This window comes from Cavia porcellus, unplaced genomic scaffold, assembly GCF_034190915.1.
Source record: "Cavia porcellus strain 051 isolate PalLab524CR breed Dunkin Hartley unplaced genomic scaffold, mCavPor4.1 scaffold_9, whole genome shotgun sequence".
NCBI lineage: Eukaryota > Metazoa > Chordata > Mammalia > Rodentia > Caviidae > Cavia > Cavia porcellus.
Genome location: NW_026947492.1, coordinates 34,693,525 through 34,711,407, shown reverse-complemented (window position 1 = coordinate 34,711,407; position 17,883 = coordinate 34,693,525).

The following is a 17,883-nucleotide window of genomic DNA, read 5'->3' as shown; positions in this document are numbered from 1 at the left end:
CAGTGTCATTTGGAAATAAAGACGTGTTAAGTAAACTGACAAACAGTTCACAAAACACCCATGAAGGTAACAGAACCCTTACTACACACTGAAGCTTAAAAGTAAGGCAGAGAGAAAAGGAAGAAAGGGTGTGTCTGTTCACAGTGTGCGAGCCCCTTTCCATCCTCCGCTGGGCCACCAGGCACCGACTCTGCTCAACATCTACCTGCAGGGCCAGAGCCCTAATCGAAGTCACCAACATGCTCTCTGTACATGTCTTGCGATATCTTCCTAAATGGTCTCCCAACTCTGACCTTGTCTACAAGAGAAGGTGTGGCATGGAGGGTGGGGAAGGGTGCTCCAGAGTTCAGGGCTGATCGCTTTACTCTCAGCTTAACATCGATGAATGTATACTTAGTTAAGTCCTAGAAAAGGTAAATGGATCAAAAGCTTTTTAGGAAATTAAAAAGCTATGAAAATGACAAGCTAATTCATACTTGTGAATCCATTTATCTCATCCAGCTATCCAAATTCTTTTGTGTATTTGGCAAAGTAACAATATCTAATAGAGTCCATTTCGTCTTTTAGTGCTCATCTTTTGTCTTTTGTCTTTGTCCCTTGTCCCTTTTCTCTTGACTAATTGGCCGTTGTCTCTGCTATTTTAATGGGCTACTTTAAAACACATTGCACATGTTTTTCCTAACTCATTTCTAATATGCTATTATCTTTTTGGTACTGGGAATTGAAGCTAGGCCCTTTGCACTGACCTACATTCCCAACCCTTTTGTGTTTATTTACTTGTTTTTAATTTTGAGAGAAGGTCACACTCAAGTCACGAAGTTGCTCAACCTAGGCTCAAAATTGCAGTGCTCTGGCTGCAGGCTCCCAGAGTGCTGACATTGGAGATGTTCGCCCCCAGGCCTGGCTTCTTTCCTTTCATTGTTTTTCTTTCATTGTGTTCATCTGGCTTCTCTCCTTAAATTGAACACTTGACATTACTACAAAAATTGATTTATTGAAAATTATGTGAACACTAAAACTCAAGCTGTGAATTTTTTTTCTGTCCTCAGAATTAATCATATTCAGTTGATTTTTAAGCATCTAATACCCAGTATTAATGTTTCTTAATTGTTGTCTTTTCTCTCTTTCAAACAGTTACTTAGAATTTTAAAAATTATGATGAGAATTTTTTTGTTTTTCCTCTGGAATTATTCTCTATATGTATTACATTTTTGTCAGATGATTTCTAATTTGATATATTTATTTTCACTTTCTTGATTTTTTTCAGTTTCTTGTCTCTTAAACTTCAACAGCATTTAAATGTCTCCTGGTTTAAAAACAAAATTGCTCTCTAAAATAATAATCCTTCAGTGACTGTTTTATGGTTTTCCACACATATATCATTACTTCTGCACCTTCCCCCCACAGCTGATGATTAAATTGGCCTTCTTTTCTCTGATCAGGCATGATTCTTTATAAGATTTTGAGGAGGTCCCTTAATCCAGGTATTTTTGTCTGTTCAAAGTCTATGAAGTTTAACATATAAATCCCTCATTTAGAATTAATCCAGCCTCCTGTGCTATTTCTCTTGTCAGTCGAATGGGTGGAGATGGAAAAGGAGGTCTCAGCCTCTCTTAAAGTTCTAACTCTCTCAGGCTGCACCAGGACAGGGAAGGGGCAGCACTCGTCTCTCCCTAAACTGTGGTGATGGTTTTCATATTCTTCCCCGTGTCAGCTGTTGCTGCTCCTCTGGTGACATTGACCCTCTGAGCCCTTGATCCTGCAGATATTTCAGAGCTAAAAGGAAGGTTGTGGTGTGGCCCTAAGGTGGGTGAAGTAGGCATTACTGATGTGAAAGGTCCAGCTGGTCCTGGTCCAGCTTCCTGAGGAAGAAGGTCGACTTCCTTCTTCCTCACTCTCACCTCCAATGATCACGCTCAGCAACTTCTCTCTACTAGATTTTCTTACTAAACACTTGTGGATGGACTACCTGAAAAGAAGGGAAATATACACTGCAATACCACACAAAAGGATAGGGTTGTGACAGCCCTTTCTCTAACATTCCCCTCTAATTTATTTTTTCCTATTAGGTAGGAGCAGGGGAAATTCACACATGGTCTCTTTACACAGATGTCCTGCTAGGGCCAAATCATTTTCATGATGCTATTCAACTTGTAGGTCTCATTTTCTATGTCACTTCCTTCACACTATCTTTCCAAAATTCCACATAACATCAGTGTGGCCCATTTAACTAGATGAAGTATGACGATAACCTTCACAGAGATTTATCTCACCAACAGCTGCTTAGACCACAGAGATGGCCTGATTCCTCTTTCGTTCCTGGTTTAGGGGAAGGCTCATCTGCCTTTTGCCTTTCTGTCTGAAGCTCTATGCCATCAACATATTCTTTTTATTCACTTTTTGATTGCATCATCTTCTCCTGCCCACATTTTTGAAAATAAAAACTGTCAAATCTTTTCTGAATATGAATGAAGTCAAAGTTCCTAGAACACACAATTCTAAGTATCTTTTTGGAGGGAAGAGCAAAAGAAAGCATCCTTCGTTTTCCAGTGATACCTTATAGTTGAGAAACAAAGCATTGGTATTTTAATTGGGGCTTTCTTCCACATATTTTCTGTAAATTATTTGCTGGCAGTGATTGGAGAAGAAACTCCCATGTGACTGAAAAGGAATTAAGTGCTGACAAAGGGTACGGGAAGGGTCAGACAAGCAGCAGCTATCGCCAGGGAGAAGGAAGGGCAAAGGCAGAGGCAGGTTCCTGTCATCCTTAGGTCCATGCTCAGTCCTACAAGGAAGTGACCCTTCCACTCTTTATTTTAGGTTGTACGATGGTTGTCATTCCTTTTCATTTGCTGGCTGCTGTTTTATTTTCAGATTTTCATTTTTAAAGATAAGTGATTTTGTTCTACCCTTCCATGTTGTTGGGAGGTTTTCTTCTATCACTTAATCTTGCCCTCTCCTGCCTCCTCCCATAATGCAGGCTACTTTTGGAGAAACACAGGAATCCCTCAGCAGGTGACTTTACTTGAGAACTTCCTTTTGACTGAAACTTTCTTTGAACAGTCATGTGCTCTAAGATGCTTACTACTCAATCCTTTTTAACTTCTTCCTTTGGAAGCTCCAAAGAATGTTTTGAAAGTGTTGAGAAAACGTAGCACCGTAAAAAGTGCTATGGATGCATCTAAATGATGTCCTGTGGATGTTGGCTCTGCAAACAAACCCAGCTACCACCAATGTTCATCGCCTCCAGCTGTTAGCTGTCCTTCCCTAGTAAGAGCTAATATTACCCCAAAGCTGGAAGACACAACAAAGCAGATTGTGCTCAATAGCTGCTGCTACTCTCTGCTGGATATCAGTTTGATAGCCAACAGAATATATGCTGGGTTTCATAAAGGGAATAAGAAATTATAAGCCAGAGAAGCTTAAAAGTACATAAACTATACTGTTTAAGATTTTAAACATATTGGCTTAAGATTGCTAGAATGTCAGGGGTAAGCAAGAACTCATTGGATTGAAAGAACTTTCTCAAGACCTGAATTAACATTGGCAAAGACTACAGTAAACAAAGCAAACTTGTGGCCAGACTAACCATTAGAAGCCTATACAAAGCAATGGCCCAGTTTGAGTTAAACATAAATACTTGAGTAATCCTGGAATAAAATTCATCAAGGGGACTTGGGGGCATGGCAACATGGACTTACTATTTGAGCTCAAAAGAAACTGTAAAGGGTTTTGTCTCCCAAAAAAGGCCAGGGGACACATTAAGGCCATCAACAAAGTTCTATAACAGTGAAATTTTATGGGGGGGGGGAGTCTTCTCTGTAAGCAGTGCTGAGAATGGGAGAGACTGTCACAGACCCAACAAAGCTGGGTTTATGAATATCCAACAGGGTTGATAAGTCTTGAAGTGTTAGAATTTAGATGGTGGCACCAAGCTGTCAGAGACCAGAAGACCAGAATGACTGTAGTCATTGTGAGGGTTAGAGATCATCCAGGGAGCTTGAGCTTCAGTGGGTAACAAAGATGATTAATTGAGCACCTGGTTTCTAGGAGCAAAATAGATGGGAGCCAAAAGAAAATGCTATGAAAATCCAAAGACAGAAAAAGATGGAGGAGGACATGGTGAGGAGGGTTGCTCCTTGATAATTTCCCACACTTAAGTCAAATTTCACATGGAATTGATCGCACATCTCATATTGGGAGAAATGAGACCCCTTTAAATGCAGGAGTGATAGCTCTATTACATTTCCATTGAATTCCCCAGCTTTGCAGAGTACTTCTTGAGCAGTTCAGAGTAGCTCCAACCACAGCTCTGTGCCAGGCGCACTATCATTACCACCATAAATTTACAAGGTCTTGGTTCGGCAGGATGAAGTTGCTTATTTAGTGAACAAATTGTGGCTATTTCAGTTAGAAAAAAAAAGCCTACAGACTGTTCAGATTCATATTATAGAAGGGATAATTTTCACTTTCAATTTCATTTCAGAGCTATGTTAATTCCCCAATCACCGTTATAGTAAGTACAAAGAAATATGAGCCACTGAGACATCCCACAGAACACCACACTGATCCATGATGACGGTGGCAACAGGATGATCACACAGCACACGAGGGAGGTAGGCAATGCACTGAAGGTGCTTCAAGAGAAGAGAAATCCTATGGAGAATCAGTGACATTTTTAGGACTCCAGTAGTCATAGGCAGGCCGTGTTATTCCTTCCAAAGTGTAAGACAAACGACTGCATCTTCCACTTCCTTCCACAAAGAAGTGAACATAGAACACTGGAGAACTTTAGGGGCTTAAGGGCAACAGCACCTACCCGTAGAGTGCTGACTTAGCTCATATGCCAAGGCTGCCAACTCTGAGAGGGGCCTAGAGCAGGAAAGAGCTCTGCGGCAGATCTAGGTCAGTGTGAAAGCAGCCCTGTCTGTTGGGCAATACAAGCCGACTTTATGGGCCATGCATTCCGGACAATGATGGGGAAAGGCTCAGGGCAGAGCTTATGGGAAGCCCCATAGGAGAATCACAGCCCAGGCCCTAAGCATTCCGAAACCAGGCTGACTTCACAGCAGAGAATTAAATACACAGCTTTTTAGAAATAGGCCCCTCTATAAAACACTTGACCACGAGGCACCACGACCATCCTCCACAGAACTTCCCATCAATGGAGAGGGAAGGTACCAGTAGGCCTGCCAAATAATGAAGTTGAATAGGCCGTGCTTTCTCAGCAAAAGACTGAGCTGGATGGGGTAAATTGCAAACCCATTCATATAAGAAACAGAGGTTTGGGGTGGAGTACTTCAGTGGGGTGCTTTGGTTGGCGTACTCATCACCCGCCTGCTGAACACTCCCTTAGGACTACACCACCACAGTTTAGGGTATGTTGAGGGTCCTCCCACCAAACTGTCCTTTCCCATCCCTTTCCCTCACAGGGACCTGCCTCTGCACACCCTCATAATTCCCTCTCTCTTATCCTTAAAGGGATTTAATAAATTTCTTGCACATAAAATCCTGTCTTGATGTCCACAAAGGTTCCAAACTAACACAGGGAAGACTTCAGATATTAACCCATTAGGAAAATGCCACAAAGAGTAAAAAATTCCATTAAGGACTTGTTTTGTTTACATAATTTTGGCTTTGAATTATCTTTTTCCTAAGTTTCTGGTAAACAATTCAAGTAATGATTTATTGCCTCCCACACTGCCTCTATATTCACGGAATTAGGAGTCCATTTCCCAGAGCTCATCTCCTCTGCAGCAGAACATCAATGCTGAAGCCCGCGTGGCGTGGCGGGGTTGAAGAACTGAGTTCCTATGTATTTACGCTCTCCAGCCCAGATGACTCCCTCCATACTCAGGGCTCCATTCTAAAGCACTTTCATAATCAGCTGGTGACTGAGAACAAAGGAAAGCTTGCTGATCATAGTCCTGTGTGGTCCCTCTGCTCCAAAAGTGTTTCCTCCCTCTCTTTAATTTCAATCTTATTAGTGTTGTAAATGACCCATTAGGGAGCCATAGACTGTTCCCAAATACAGCCCACCCTGGGTGAATGCCTGTGTGGCTCTGATAAGATTTCAAGGTCCACACCCTGCCCTTAGCTTTTACGATTGGATATGAAGAACTGCTTTGGATTTGATGGACTATCTAGAAATGAAATCCTCACTGTACCAATGGCTATCCATTTGAGCTGGAATTAGCAATCACTTTTAGGAAACACTTTAAGATTTTGAGCAAGAAATCACCTGATTGAAATTTTTTTAAAGTTGATAAACAAAATTGTATGTATTTGTCATCTATCGCATGATGCCTTGGAGCACATGTGCAAGAAAATATTTCCTGTTTGACTTTGACTGCTTTTTCAGCATTTTCTTGAGGTTTGTATATCATGGCTTTATACAAATACATATTTTTTCATATCCCTCCTCATGCGGAGGTTGTATACCATCTTAATCTGGGGCGTGAGTTGCATATTACAGGGAACTCTGATTCCTTGTGATATTAATTGTTCTGCAAAAATTATTTCATGACACAATCAATCTAGAAAAGTCTAGCTTAACACACACACATATAAATATTTTGATTTCAGGATTTCTTAGGGTCTTTAAGATGACTAAGAGTATTGTGAAACTATTGGATTTAACGTTTCCCAAAATTATTTAAGACAATTCATGGAATCCATCCGATTTCTGCAGAAGTGATACCTCCAGGGCAGGCACCCGCAGAATTCAAGGCTGATGGTTAAGAAGTGGGAGAACCCTCTTTTTTGTCTGAAAACACTGATCCCTGTTACCTTTCCATGAAGCTTTCTGCAGTCAAAGTTCTCAAAATTGGGGGTAGTTGATTTTAAAGACCTGGTGCTTCTATGGAAGGTAAGTGTGTTTAGTTCTTGTCCTCACCTTTAGATGTTGCCATATCAAGGCAGAGAAGGTATACAGTTATTTTCATTCTTCTTCTTCCCCAGGTGCAGTTGAGTCCTATCAATAACAAAGCTCAAATTGGCTGAGAAAACAGGTCACAGTTTGAATTCATTTGGAAGTGAGGGTAATGGATTATGCTCCCCACCCCCACACTGAGGGTCTCCTTCTGCAACACTAAGACTTCCCAGCTCTTGCTCAGTAGACTCTTCCTGTTTGTGACTCACTACACACCATGAGTCCAGATGGCCCTTCTGTTTGAAGGCCTCCTAAGTCATAGTTTATCTTCAAATCTATTGCACATCACCAACCAGTATTTAGTAACTCTCTCCAAGACACAAATACATGGAGGCTTCCTGGTGTGCACTGTGGTCTAAACATGACCTGGGTGGCATTAGAGGGAATGTCCCTTCCTATTATTCTCTCAAGTTAGGGGCTCATTTCCATGAAGATCAGCATGACAGACCTTACCAAGAAAAACAGCTTAAATCAATTGAAAGGATTAAGTTCTTAGCTGATGCCGCAAATCCTGGATATTAGGGATTCAGAGGAATTACCCTTGCTGTTGGTTTTCTTACCTTCTTGTGGCTCAGTCTGACAGCTGGCCATAATTCAGTCTTTAAACATTCAGCACAGCTAGCCGCAGCAGGGGATAGCTGGGAATGTACAAGAAACCGCTGTCACACTGTGGAATAGTCAGTGCTTAGACAGTTTCCCTAAAAGTGTTCACAAATCTCCACATAGCACTGAGGATTTATTTAAATACTTATAATATTTTTGTATTTATTGCTTACTTCCTTCTGCAGATCTAGGACATGGATTTATCCCAAGAATATGAAATGCTACTAAACATACAGAACTCATTTCTCTCCATGTGCTGATCATTCTGCATCAGTTTTCAGAAGCTGAACCGTGGTGCTGCTCCTATAGGACTAACACAACTGATTTTCCTTTCTGCTTTGTCAATTTTTCCTACCGAAGCAAGCCAGAAGGTCTGAAGAGGACTGCTAGCTATGGTATAACAGGAAGGGGGAGATGAGATATATGTTCTGTAATATATATATTTTTTCCTACACTTATTTTCTATATATTTTTCCTATATATATAAACCTATGAGATGAGTTAAACTAGCATTAAAAAGGGATGAGGCTGTGGGGACAGAATTGGTGAGCATATTAAGAACTAGAACATGTTAGGAAACCCTTCTCTGACTTTGTAAAGTACGCAGTTTTACTACCTGAAATCACTTCGTGGCTTAATTATATGTAGTTTTAACATCGTCCATTTCCTAAGAAAAGCATTTGTACTTCTGGCCTACAAAGAGAGGAACACAACTGAATTTCCTAGGCTTCTCTTTATTTTTAAAGAAATCTGATGAAAATGACAGAAAATGTTTTAGATAAAAAGTAATGAATTGGAATGAAGGCCTAATCAGGCAGATGCTGCCCTACGGTAGGCATGAATCGGTCAGCCTGAGGGAGATATCTGCGCAGGAAAGCTTTTCTCTTGGCATAGGAGCCGGGAGGCACACTGGGCACACTTTGGAAGGAATTTCTTCCGCTGCAGGTGGCACAGTCCTTTCACCCATCAATACTTTTAAAGTCAACTCGCAGGAGGACAAAATCAGGGTTAGATACTGGTAACTCATTTACATGCCTTAAATGGTGTTGGTGTTTGTCTCAATTGAAAATAATTTTCTCTAATTCTTTAGTGAGGGAGTGGAAAAGCTCCCTTATTCATGCATTTGTATAGCGTTTGTGCATAGGTCTGTTATTACCAACCCCTCTCAACGACTTCGGTCTTCTCTATTAAGCTAATTGTGAAGGGACAGGAGCCTGGTGCGTTCCTCCTCGGTGCCTAGCACAGAGCTAGGTGTTTAATAAGAACTCAAGTGATTTTTGTCACATGTAATTGAATTGAAGGCTGTCACAGTAGGTGTGGAGAGAGAGAGGTGTAAAACATCCTTTCCTTTCATACTCTGAGGAAAATTCAGGATATAGTTCTTACACTTGTCAAGCTTGATTTTCCCACCTGCAACCAGAAACCTATTAATTGCAGTTGCGTTTGCACAGAGATACAAACTTGTCTATAACTCAGACTGAAAAGCCAAGGCTGTTGCCCTGCAGTTCACAGCTTGAACAAGCCAATCTGAATTTGTACCAGCCACTAGCTGCCTCTTGTCCTTGTCAGACAGAAAAAATAGATACATGACCTATAGCTGTCACAAATTACAGTGCTCATGCTACCCAGAATAATACAAACTGTTCTTTCTTTTCTCAATGGTGAACCTAGATATGGAAAACCCATTAGCGCATCTTGGCTGTGCTTTCCTTTGCCTCCATCCTCTCCCTGCATCTCTGCAGGAAGGATGTTAGGCCTATTTCTTTTTCTGAATTAATTATGGAAGGGGAGAGATACTGCAATTGATAGGAGGTGATTATACACACGAGCAGATTTCATAAGTAAAGTCTCTCCCTTAAGTTTCCATATTCAGCTTTCCATGGCTCAGCTTCATCTATTACTTCAAATCAACGCTGATTCCTATTTAATTTATTAATACTTATAAAGCATTGAGCACTTTATCTCCAACCACCGGCAGTAAAACAGAAAATATCTATGCTTTATCTCTTCAGTGTGCTCCTTATTTTTTTATTATATTTTTTATTTTTAAAATTTTATTTTAAGGAGAGAAAAATTAAAATTTCACAACAAAATAATTAGAAGGTACCAATGGTTAAAAATACACTGCATATTGTTATCTTTAAGTTACTCAGAGTATAAGATATCTGCATTTAGTTGTCTAAACAGCATCAATGTGCTCCTTATTGATATGCACGAGCAGAGGTGCTTGAGACCAGGGCAGGGTAGCACAGGAAAATCACCTTTCTGCTATTTAGGGCTGTGTAGCCAGAGATTTCACACTGATTCATTCTTTCCTTCACCCACCATTTCCTAAATGCTCCCTGTGGACAGAAGACCTTGTATTGCAACTGTTGACTTCCACTGTCACTGAAGTGGTTGGATAAAACTCAGAATTGGTAGTGGTGGTGGTGGTTAGAGGTTGGGATAGACATCATTTTATATCAGCTTACATGTTTGATTCTTCAGGCAAAACTCCATAAAGCTGATGATTTACAAAGTTCTCTTATCTTCTGAAAGAGGAAAATTAAATCTATTCTAAGAAATATAGCTTGAACTATTGTTTTCCCTCCTGGGCCTTATTTAATCATTTTAAAATCGCTTTCTAGGAGCTTAAAAATACTTCAAGATTCCAAGATAGCATATTATCTATAACTATAGAATACAGCTTGATAAGCCCTGTTTTCTTGTAGGAAAATTTTCTCCCAGATTTATTGGAAAGTAGATACAAGAACTTTAGGATTTTAGAAATCTTGAGTCCTCTTAGCAGACACGTTTTCCTTTAAGCAAGAGGCAATCATGGCAAGACATTCCTCTCCAAAGAGGGGCAATAGCACCCTCTAGTGGCTCACTTTTGTCAAGATGCTGCTTGTCTCTACCCTTGCATGGTAAATTGAAAGACAGTTTGTTCTTTCCTAACTTCAGCGCTGATAGGCAGGAGCAACTTGACCTGAGTCTGAGGATTACTTCAACACCCTTTCCTCTTGGAAAGAGTGTCTTCTTTGGTCATTACATTCTTGTGTGCAAAAGTACAGGCCTTTGCTTTAAGAGAACTGAAATTTTAATTCTGATCTTAAAGAAGAACAATGCTTGCCATTTTTCCCCCCTTAAACCTCAATATGAGGATGGTTGGGAGGATGAAATAAACAAATGTGCTAAGATATAATATGAAGCAGTCAGAGATAAAAATGCACATTAACAAACGTTCAGTGGAGGGCTTGCTCATCTATTTTTTTTTCCTAATCTAGGTATGAGACGTGCAAATTTAATAGCTAAATGAGATCCACATGTACAAACATAATGAGGGGGGCATAGTGATTCTTAAGGAGCCTTTTTGTCTTCTTTATGAAGCACTGAATAAAATTCTCTGCAGAGATATTAAACAAAAGTTATGCTCTGCACTTACCAGAACTTCTGCATGCATCTGTTGGTCAGCTGTAAAGTTCAGTCTCTTAGTTCTTTTCACTAAAGAGATGATGTTCATTTTAACACATCGTATGAAGGAATAGGTTCAGAATAGACCACAGCACACCTAAGAATTTCAGCTGAACAGACCATTTTTTTATATGATAGCCACGTGTTTTTTAGATAATTGGATTCAACCAAAATAAATATGCTGTCTTTCTTCACTCTGTACATGGCAATGCTCTCTCCATGGCCGGGGCTCTGGGGATTTCTGTGACAACAGCTCCTCTGAGTGACCAGATTTCTCCTTGAGCTGTGACGATAGGTAGGGTGAGAATCATGCTGGGAACTGAATTGGGAGCTGAAAACATATGTTACTTTTTTTTGATGGTATGACCGATCTGATTCAGCACCATTAAACATGTACAACTTGCTCTACACCCACAAAAGCAGCCACTGTCATATGATAAAGGGATCTGAACTCAGGACCTGCAGTCCTTCTGCTTCACTCTTAGATTTTTTTAACAATCCTGATTCTATGTATAACATCTGAATGCTGCTATACTGATAGAACATTATATCAACATCATAAGGGTTTCATGAAGATTTGATGAAATAATGCAAGTAGAGACCCAGCCAAGACTCTAGCATTTGTGTGTGTTCAGTAGATGACATCGATTGTTGACTGATAATACAATCTCTTAAAAACGATAACGAGTTTAAGAGTAAAACTTAAAAATGACACACCACTTTAGAATCTTACATTTTTAGATAAGCTTTATGTTACATTTGACCGCACTAGCTTGCAAAGTCCAAATATTACGGTGTCATCCAACTCATCACTGTGGGAAATAATGGATGGAAGGATTTCTACACGGCGGTTGTGCAAGTCAAGCCATAATTGCATACACTTTTCAGTCTCCAGGGCCTCATCTCAAACTCCGTGGTTATGAGCAGGAGAGTCGGCAGTGACCTCATAAAACCATAGACCAGTCTGTGTCACAGTGCTCCAGGCCGGCTGGCAGGCTGCTCCAGAGCACATGCTGCTCCTAGCTGGCTGGTCCCAGCCTCTGTCCCCGCCTTGGAACTTCGCCAGCCCGAGCGGCACCCCGCGTGCCTTTGTACACCACAGGGTGGCGCTAGAGAGTGACTCGGAGTGTGGCTCATAGGTGTGGCTTTGGCTTGCTTCTGAGACAAACCATGACAGGTTTGCTTTGAAAAGCTGGCTTCACTCAGTCAACTTTCTAGAACTAAAAAGAACAGTGTAAAACAAATTTTTCCATTCAGGTTCACTTTAAACAAATTTTAAGATATATACTTATTAGTGCATATTAATGTTTACAAACTATTGAGTTCCACTTGGCATTTTCATAAATGCACGTAACATACACTGATCACAGCTGTCTCCCCATAAATCTCCCTTACTCTTCTCCTCCTGTTTATTATCTTCCTCTGCCTAATAAAAATCTCTCAAAAAGAGATTTTTCAAATTTGTTTTTTAAAATCAATTTTTTTCTTGGCTTATAATTCCTGAGACAAATACCATGCTGAGTATATTATTATTTATTGACAGAAACAGACAAGAGGATGAAGTATGGAAGCTCCAATTAAGTGCCAAGCAGCCAGGTAGCTGCATGAGCCCTCGCTTTGAACAGGTACAGTGTGTACTTAGAAAGCCCTGAATTTGGCTTCAGTATTGAGCAAGTGAGGGCTGGAAAGGCCCGTGCCACAGAAATTCCCAAGAAAGGATAGGGAAAGAGGTCTGATGGCGTGTGGAAGGGGACAGGCTCAGAGACACTCGGTGGCAGAGCCGGGTCTATAAAGAATGCCACCTGTGGCTCTTTGCCCACGGTTCTGATGCTCCCAGTGTTGCCCAAACTGACACTCGGGACAGTGGCAATGGAAGATGAGGAAAGCCAGGGCTTGGCCCCCAGAGTGAGATGAGGAAACAAACTGGCCTCCCGCAGTGTTGCTTTTGCTCCCATCAGAATCCTGCCTTTACAGCTTATTCTTGTCAATGAGAGCCACATCCTTCTGGGGACCTTCCTGGTGCTCCACGGCCGGCCATGCTCATCTCTTCCCTGATCTTTCTCTTTCTGCCGTCTCATTGCATCCCCTGCTCTGATCTCACCTCTCATGTTCCGTCTCTTGTCTCAGATTCACTGTTTTCAGGCTTTCTCTGCCTAGAATATTCTTCCTCTGCCTAATCCTCGGTCTCCTTCAGATATTTTTTCACAATTTTTTTTCAATCATTCTATTTAAACTGCAACTCCCTTATTTCTTCTTAACTTTTCTCCATAGTACCTAGGACCTTCTACTACGTTATATATTTTACTAATTTATTTTGCTTACATATGTTTTCACCCTCCTGCCTGCCATTTCCTCAAGCTAGTCATCCTGAATAGCACTGAGCACTTAGTACTAGGAGCATATCTGTTGTATAAGAAATGAGTCTTGGACATGCTAGTCTCAAAACTATGTCTTTGATGGAGGTACAGTTGCTCCAAAGAGCTCTAAGTCCTGAGCACAAGAAGATCACACCTGGATAACAAGGTAGGGGCTCTAATCTGCAAGACTTAGAAGTGTCTGTGTGTTTAAGACCCGGCAATAGCATGGTGGCACATGTTCCTAATACCAGCACTCAGGAGGCTGAAGCAGGAGGATCACTGTGACTTTAAGGCTACTCTGGGCTACAAAATGAGTTTAAGGTCAGCCCAAACTACATAGTGAAACCCTGTCTCAAAAAAAAGATTCAGCAGTAGAGCTCTGTAGGATTGCGGTAAGGTAATCTAGTTGACTTTGAGGACTAGGCGTAAGATTGAGGCCCACAGTGACTAAGTCCCTGCTACCAAGATTCACAGGATTGTCAAAAAAATAAAGCCAAGGTCGAGCTGTGTCTCCAACAGAGGCAGCAGTCAGATATGGAAAGAAAGACCAGTATAAAATTAGGAAGTAAAACTTAGGTAGTACCTGTATTAACCAATGCCACAGATGAGAGCAGGTGTATTGCCTTGTCTGGCTTTGGACCAGAACTCTCCAGGATCCTAACTTGCTATCTTCCCCTGCCATCTCCCCAGAAGGAGTCTATTCATGTCTCAGTTTGGTCTTTATTAACTTAAATGCATACCCAAGTATTGCTCTGGGGCTACTTAATTGGTACAAACAGCACCTCAAAGTCAGACAGATAGTAGGAGACTGAGGCATTGGGAAGACAATATCCTCACACAAACGATTAGATATAAGAATCTCGGAGACCAAGCACTTTGTGTACATCTTATTTAGCCCTCACTTTAATACCATGAGCAACACCGTTAGCAGAGAACAGTGGGCCTCAGGAGGGTGTGTCCTTGCTCTCCAGGGACTAAGTCAGTGACCCAGGGGGTTTCCCTGCAGATCCATCCCTGACACTGTGTGGGATTCTCTGGAGCACATTTCCATATGACATCAGCACAACAGACCTAACCACTTCCCGCCTGGTTCCTCTCAGGCCTTGTCACCAGCTTGCCCGAACTGTGTCATTGTGACCCAGTCTGGATAGAAAATAATGTGGTGTGGCCAGCAGCCAGGTATAAAGGAAACAAGGAGAGCCCGAGTCTGGCCAGCTTTATGTTTTCTTCCTTCCCTCATGATCTGTAGGTGGAATCCTCCTGCAGACAGAGCCAGCTTGCAGGCAGTAGAGACGCACGTTCATCTCTAAGCCTTAAGGCTGCCTGAATGTGGAGAAGACTACAAAAATTTTGGCCTGCAAGTCTTAGGATGGTCTCCCTCTGAATTCTCTCCGTCTGGTGCCTGTTCCCCGTTTCCCCTCTCAGCCTGTAGCTGCCAGCCCTACCGAGGTTGCAAGTGGTAACAAAGATTCATTTAACAAATATATTCATTCCCTGAAACGTTTTTTTGAGATCTGATGTGTGCCAGTACCTCCGGCAGTAACTGTGTGATAACTCTTGGGATGTAGGTCTTCAAGGTTTGTACAAAGTCTTTTTATGGCAGTGAGAACCCAAATGCTATGAACAAGGCCCATAAGGGAGGCTTGGTCACTCTTCCTATTGCTGCGTTCTTTTAAGGCTTCTCTTTGGGCGCACATGTTCGTGGAGCTATCCAAAGCATTCTTGCTGCCCCTCAGGCCAAGACCCAGCTATATTTTTCCGTCTTTCTGTACAAGAAATTAAACCCAGGGCCTTCATACTGAGCTACATCCCCAGTACTTTTAGACTTTTTTAGTTTTTATTTTGAGACAGTGTCTCACTATGTTGCTAGGTTGCCCAGCCTGGGCTAGAACATGTAACCTTCCTGCCTCAGTCTCCAAGCGTGCAGATCTGCCATGACACCCAGCTAGATGATACTCTTAAAATCTAACAAGCTGACCCCCTTTTCTGGATCTTTTCTTAGATATACTCGCATCTCAAGTTACCTCATGTGGGTCTCACTCTTTGGTGGTACTTATAGGTCCATTCAGATTACTGTTGATAACTGGTTAAGATACAGTTCTAATTAAACTGCATTATAAAACTTTTATAACTGCACTTAAAGTAATAGCAACTGGGAGGTGACTGAAAGGGCCAAGCTGCTTGATGAGAAGGTGTGCAGGGCCAGGATATTCCTGTAACTTTCAGATTACACCATTTCACTTAACGGAGTGTGTGACCCTCTGTGGGAAGAGCCATGTCCTGGAGCATGCACATGTCACCTGGTTAACTCAAAATAAGGAAAATGTTCTTTGATTTCACCATGACCCGCAAGTCTCCTCTGCAGGCTCAAAACAGGTAGCATTTCTCAAATTTACAGAGTTCCATGGGAAACTATATAGAATTGGGATATTCTGGTGCATCTTGGGAGTATCTTATAAGGAGCACGGTCTTCTGGTACCTGAGGGTAGAGGGCTCTGTGTTTGTTTCTGTGTGCTGCCCTGGCACTCTCTCGTGCTGTGCTCGGGTCACTGGAGACTTTGCTGAAAGGACCTGGGAGTTTAAGGCTACTCAGGGCAGCCCTTGGCCAGTGACTCTTCAGAATTCCTCTGGAGCCAGAGACTGAAGTTACCCTTAGGAGCGTTTTGCCTGAATTATAGAATTGCTTGCCTTTCCCCTTCCCTGTCCGGTAGTCCTCACCTGTTTATCACCTTGTCCTGGGAGCATTTCCTCACGCATCACTGCATGCGAATTCTCATCCCAGGGTCTCCTCCTAGGGAACTCTAAGACAGGGTCCATGAATGCCAATAATAAAATGCCAAGTAACAGATACATTTGTAGCACTATCATCCCCAAGGAATGGAAGTCGCCTTGCTTTAGTCTAAGCACAAATCTCTCTAAAATATATATTATCCCCCACCCTGAAGCCTCTCTGACCTGCAATGACAATGCACATTCCCCTCCTCCTACACACGTCTAGAGTCTCATTCCTGGGGATCACACAACGTTTACCAGGCTGCCTGTCTGACCCACAACTTTTGGGGGCAGAAACTGTGTCTTAGCTAGTATCTGAATTTTAATTGAAATTACTGAATAAACCATGCGTTGCTGATTTATTCAGTCAAACCCCAGCAGCACTGCTGTGCATGGAGATACATGAATGTCTCTGGAATGAATGTAACAGTGGACCCTGTGGTTGCCAAGCCCAATACAAGATGCACTGAGTACCATGGTATATTCATTTTCTAATAGTATATTTCTTCTGGATTGTTTTTGCAATTCTTATGAAATACTGTAAAATATCATAAGAATAAAATTCTGATGTCTGCTAGGAGGAGGAACTGGGAATAACAATCAGCTGCAGATAGTTTGTAATTAATGACTAGAGTCTAACTCTAGTCATAAATGAATTGCTGGGAGGAGTCATCGTATCCTCTTAATGTCACAACCTAAGGCCAGACTGCTTAGGGGATAACGTTTCTCATCTAAAAAAATTAATGACTTTGTAATACAGTAAACGCTCTTACCAACCATAAACATTGCCTGATTTGTTCTCATTAATGACTATTCAAAAGGCTTAGGAGGGCCTTAACTGCTGCTCATGCTGGTTTTATTTATGAAACTTCACTGAATTTCTAAACAAGCAGTGAGACATCGATGGCTTAAGAGAGAAAAGTTTACATGTATCCTGAGGTCACACCTAACAGTGTTAGGTATTCGTAAGAAAAGATAATTAGGTCCCAGAATGGACAGAACCAGGCATAAGTGGCAAACTGAGATAGACAGCCTGTGTCTTGCTCGTTAGTGAGGTTGGATGTCAAAAGAAATGACACAAGACAAGGCTAAATGGACCCTATTAGTGGATCATGCAGGATGGTGCACTGGCCAGGAGCAACCAAATATACTGGAACAATCAGTGAGCTAACAAGAAACAGCTGGCAGGTGATTAATTTATTGTTTCCTTCTTCTTGATCTAAAGATAATTTTCTTGTTAAATAAGTATGAAGTAAATGGGTCAAGTTGTCACCCCCCAAAACAGACACAGAACTCATTGAAGAACCACTCAGTGAATGAGTAGACTATGTCAATTTTTTTAAAGTAAGGATTTGGTATTTCCTCCTCAAGAAATAAAGCAAACTACAAATCACTGCAGTAAACTAGCTGTTATCACAATTTAGTGATAGTGATTTAGAAGTACAGGCTTCATTTTCTATTTTGAAAATTTTGAAGAACTTCTCAGGCATTGGCTGTTCAGCTTTCTAGGATAAAATGAACTTCACAAAACTACTGTGTATTTACTAAGCCTGTCACATACAAATGAACTGCTTGTGTTCTGTTTCTATTACTGCTACTGGAAATAGCATCCGGAACATTGCAATAAATACCATAAGTTTCAAATAAAAGTTTTATGAACATGATCTAATATGGTCCTTGGACTAAACAAATTTTGATGCGTAATAAAAAGATACAACATTGTTATGATGGAAAGTAATAAACTGTTTTGAAATTTTTCCAAAAATC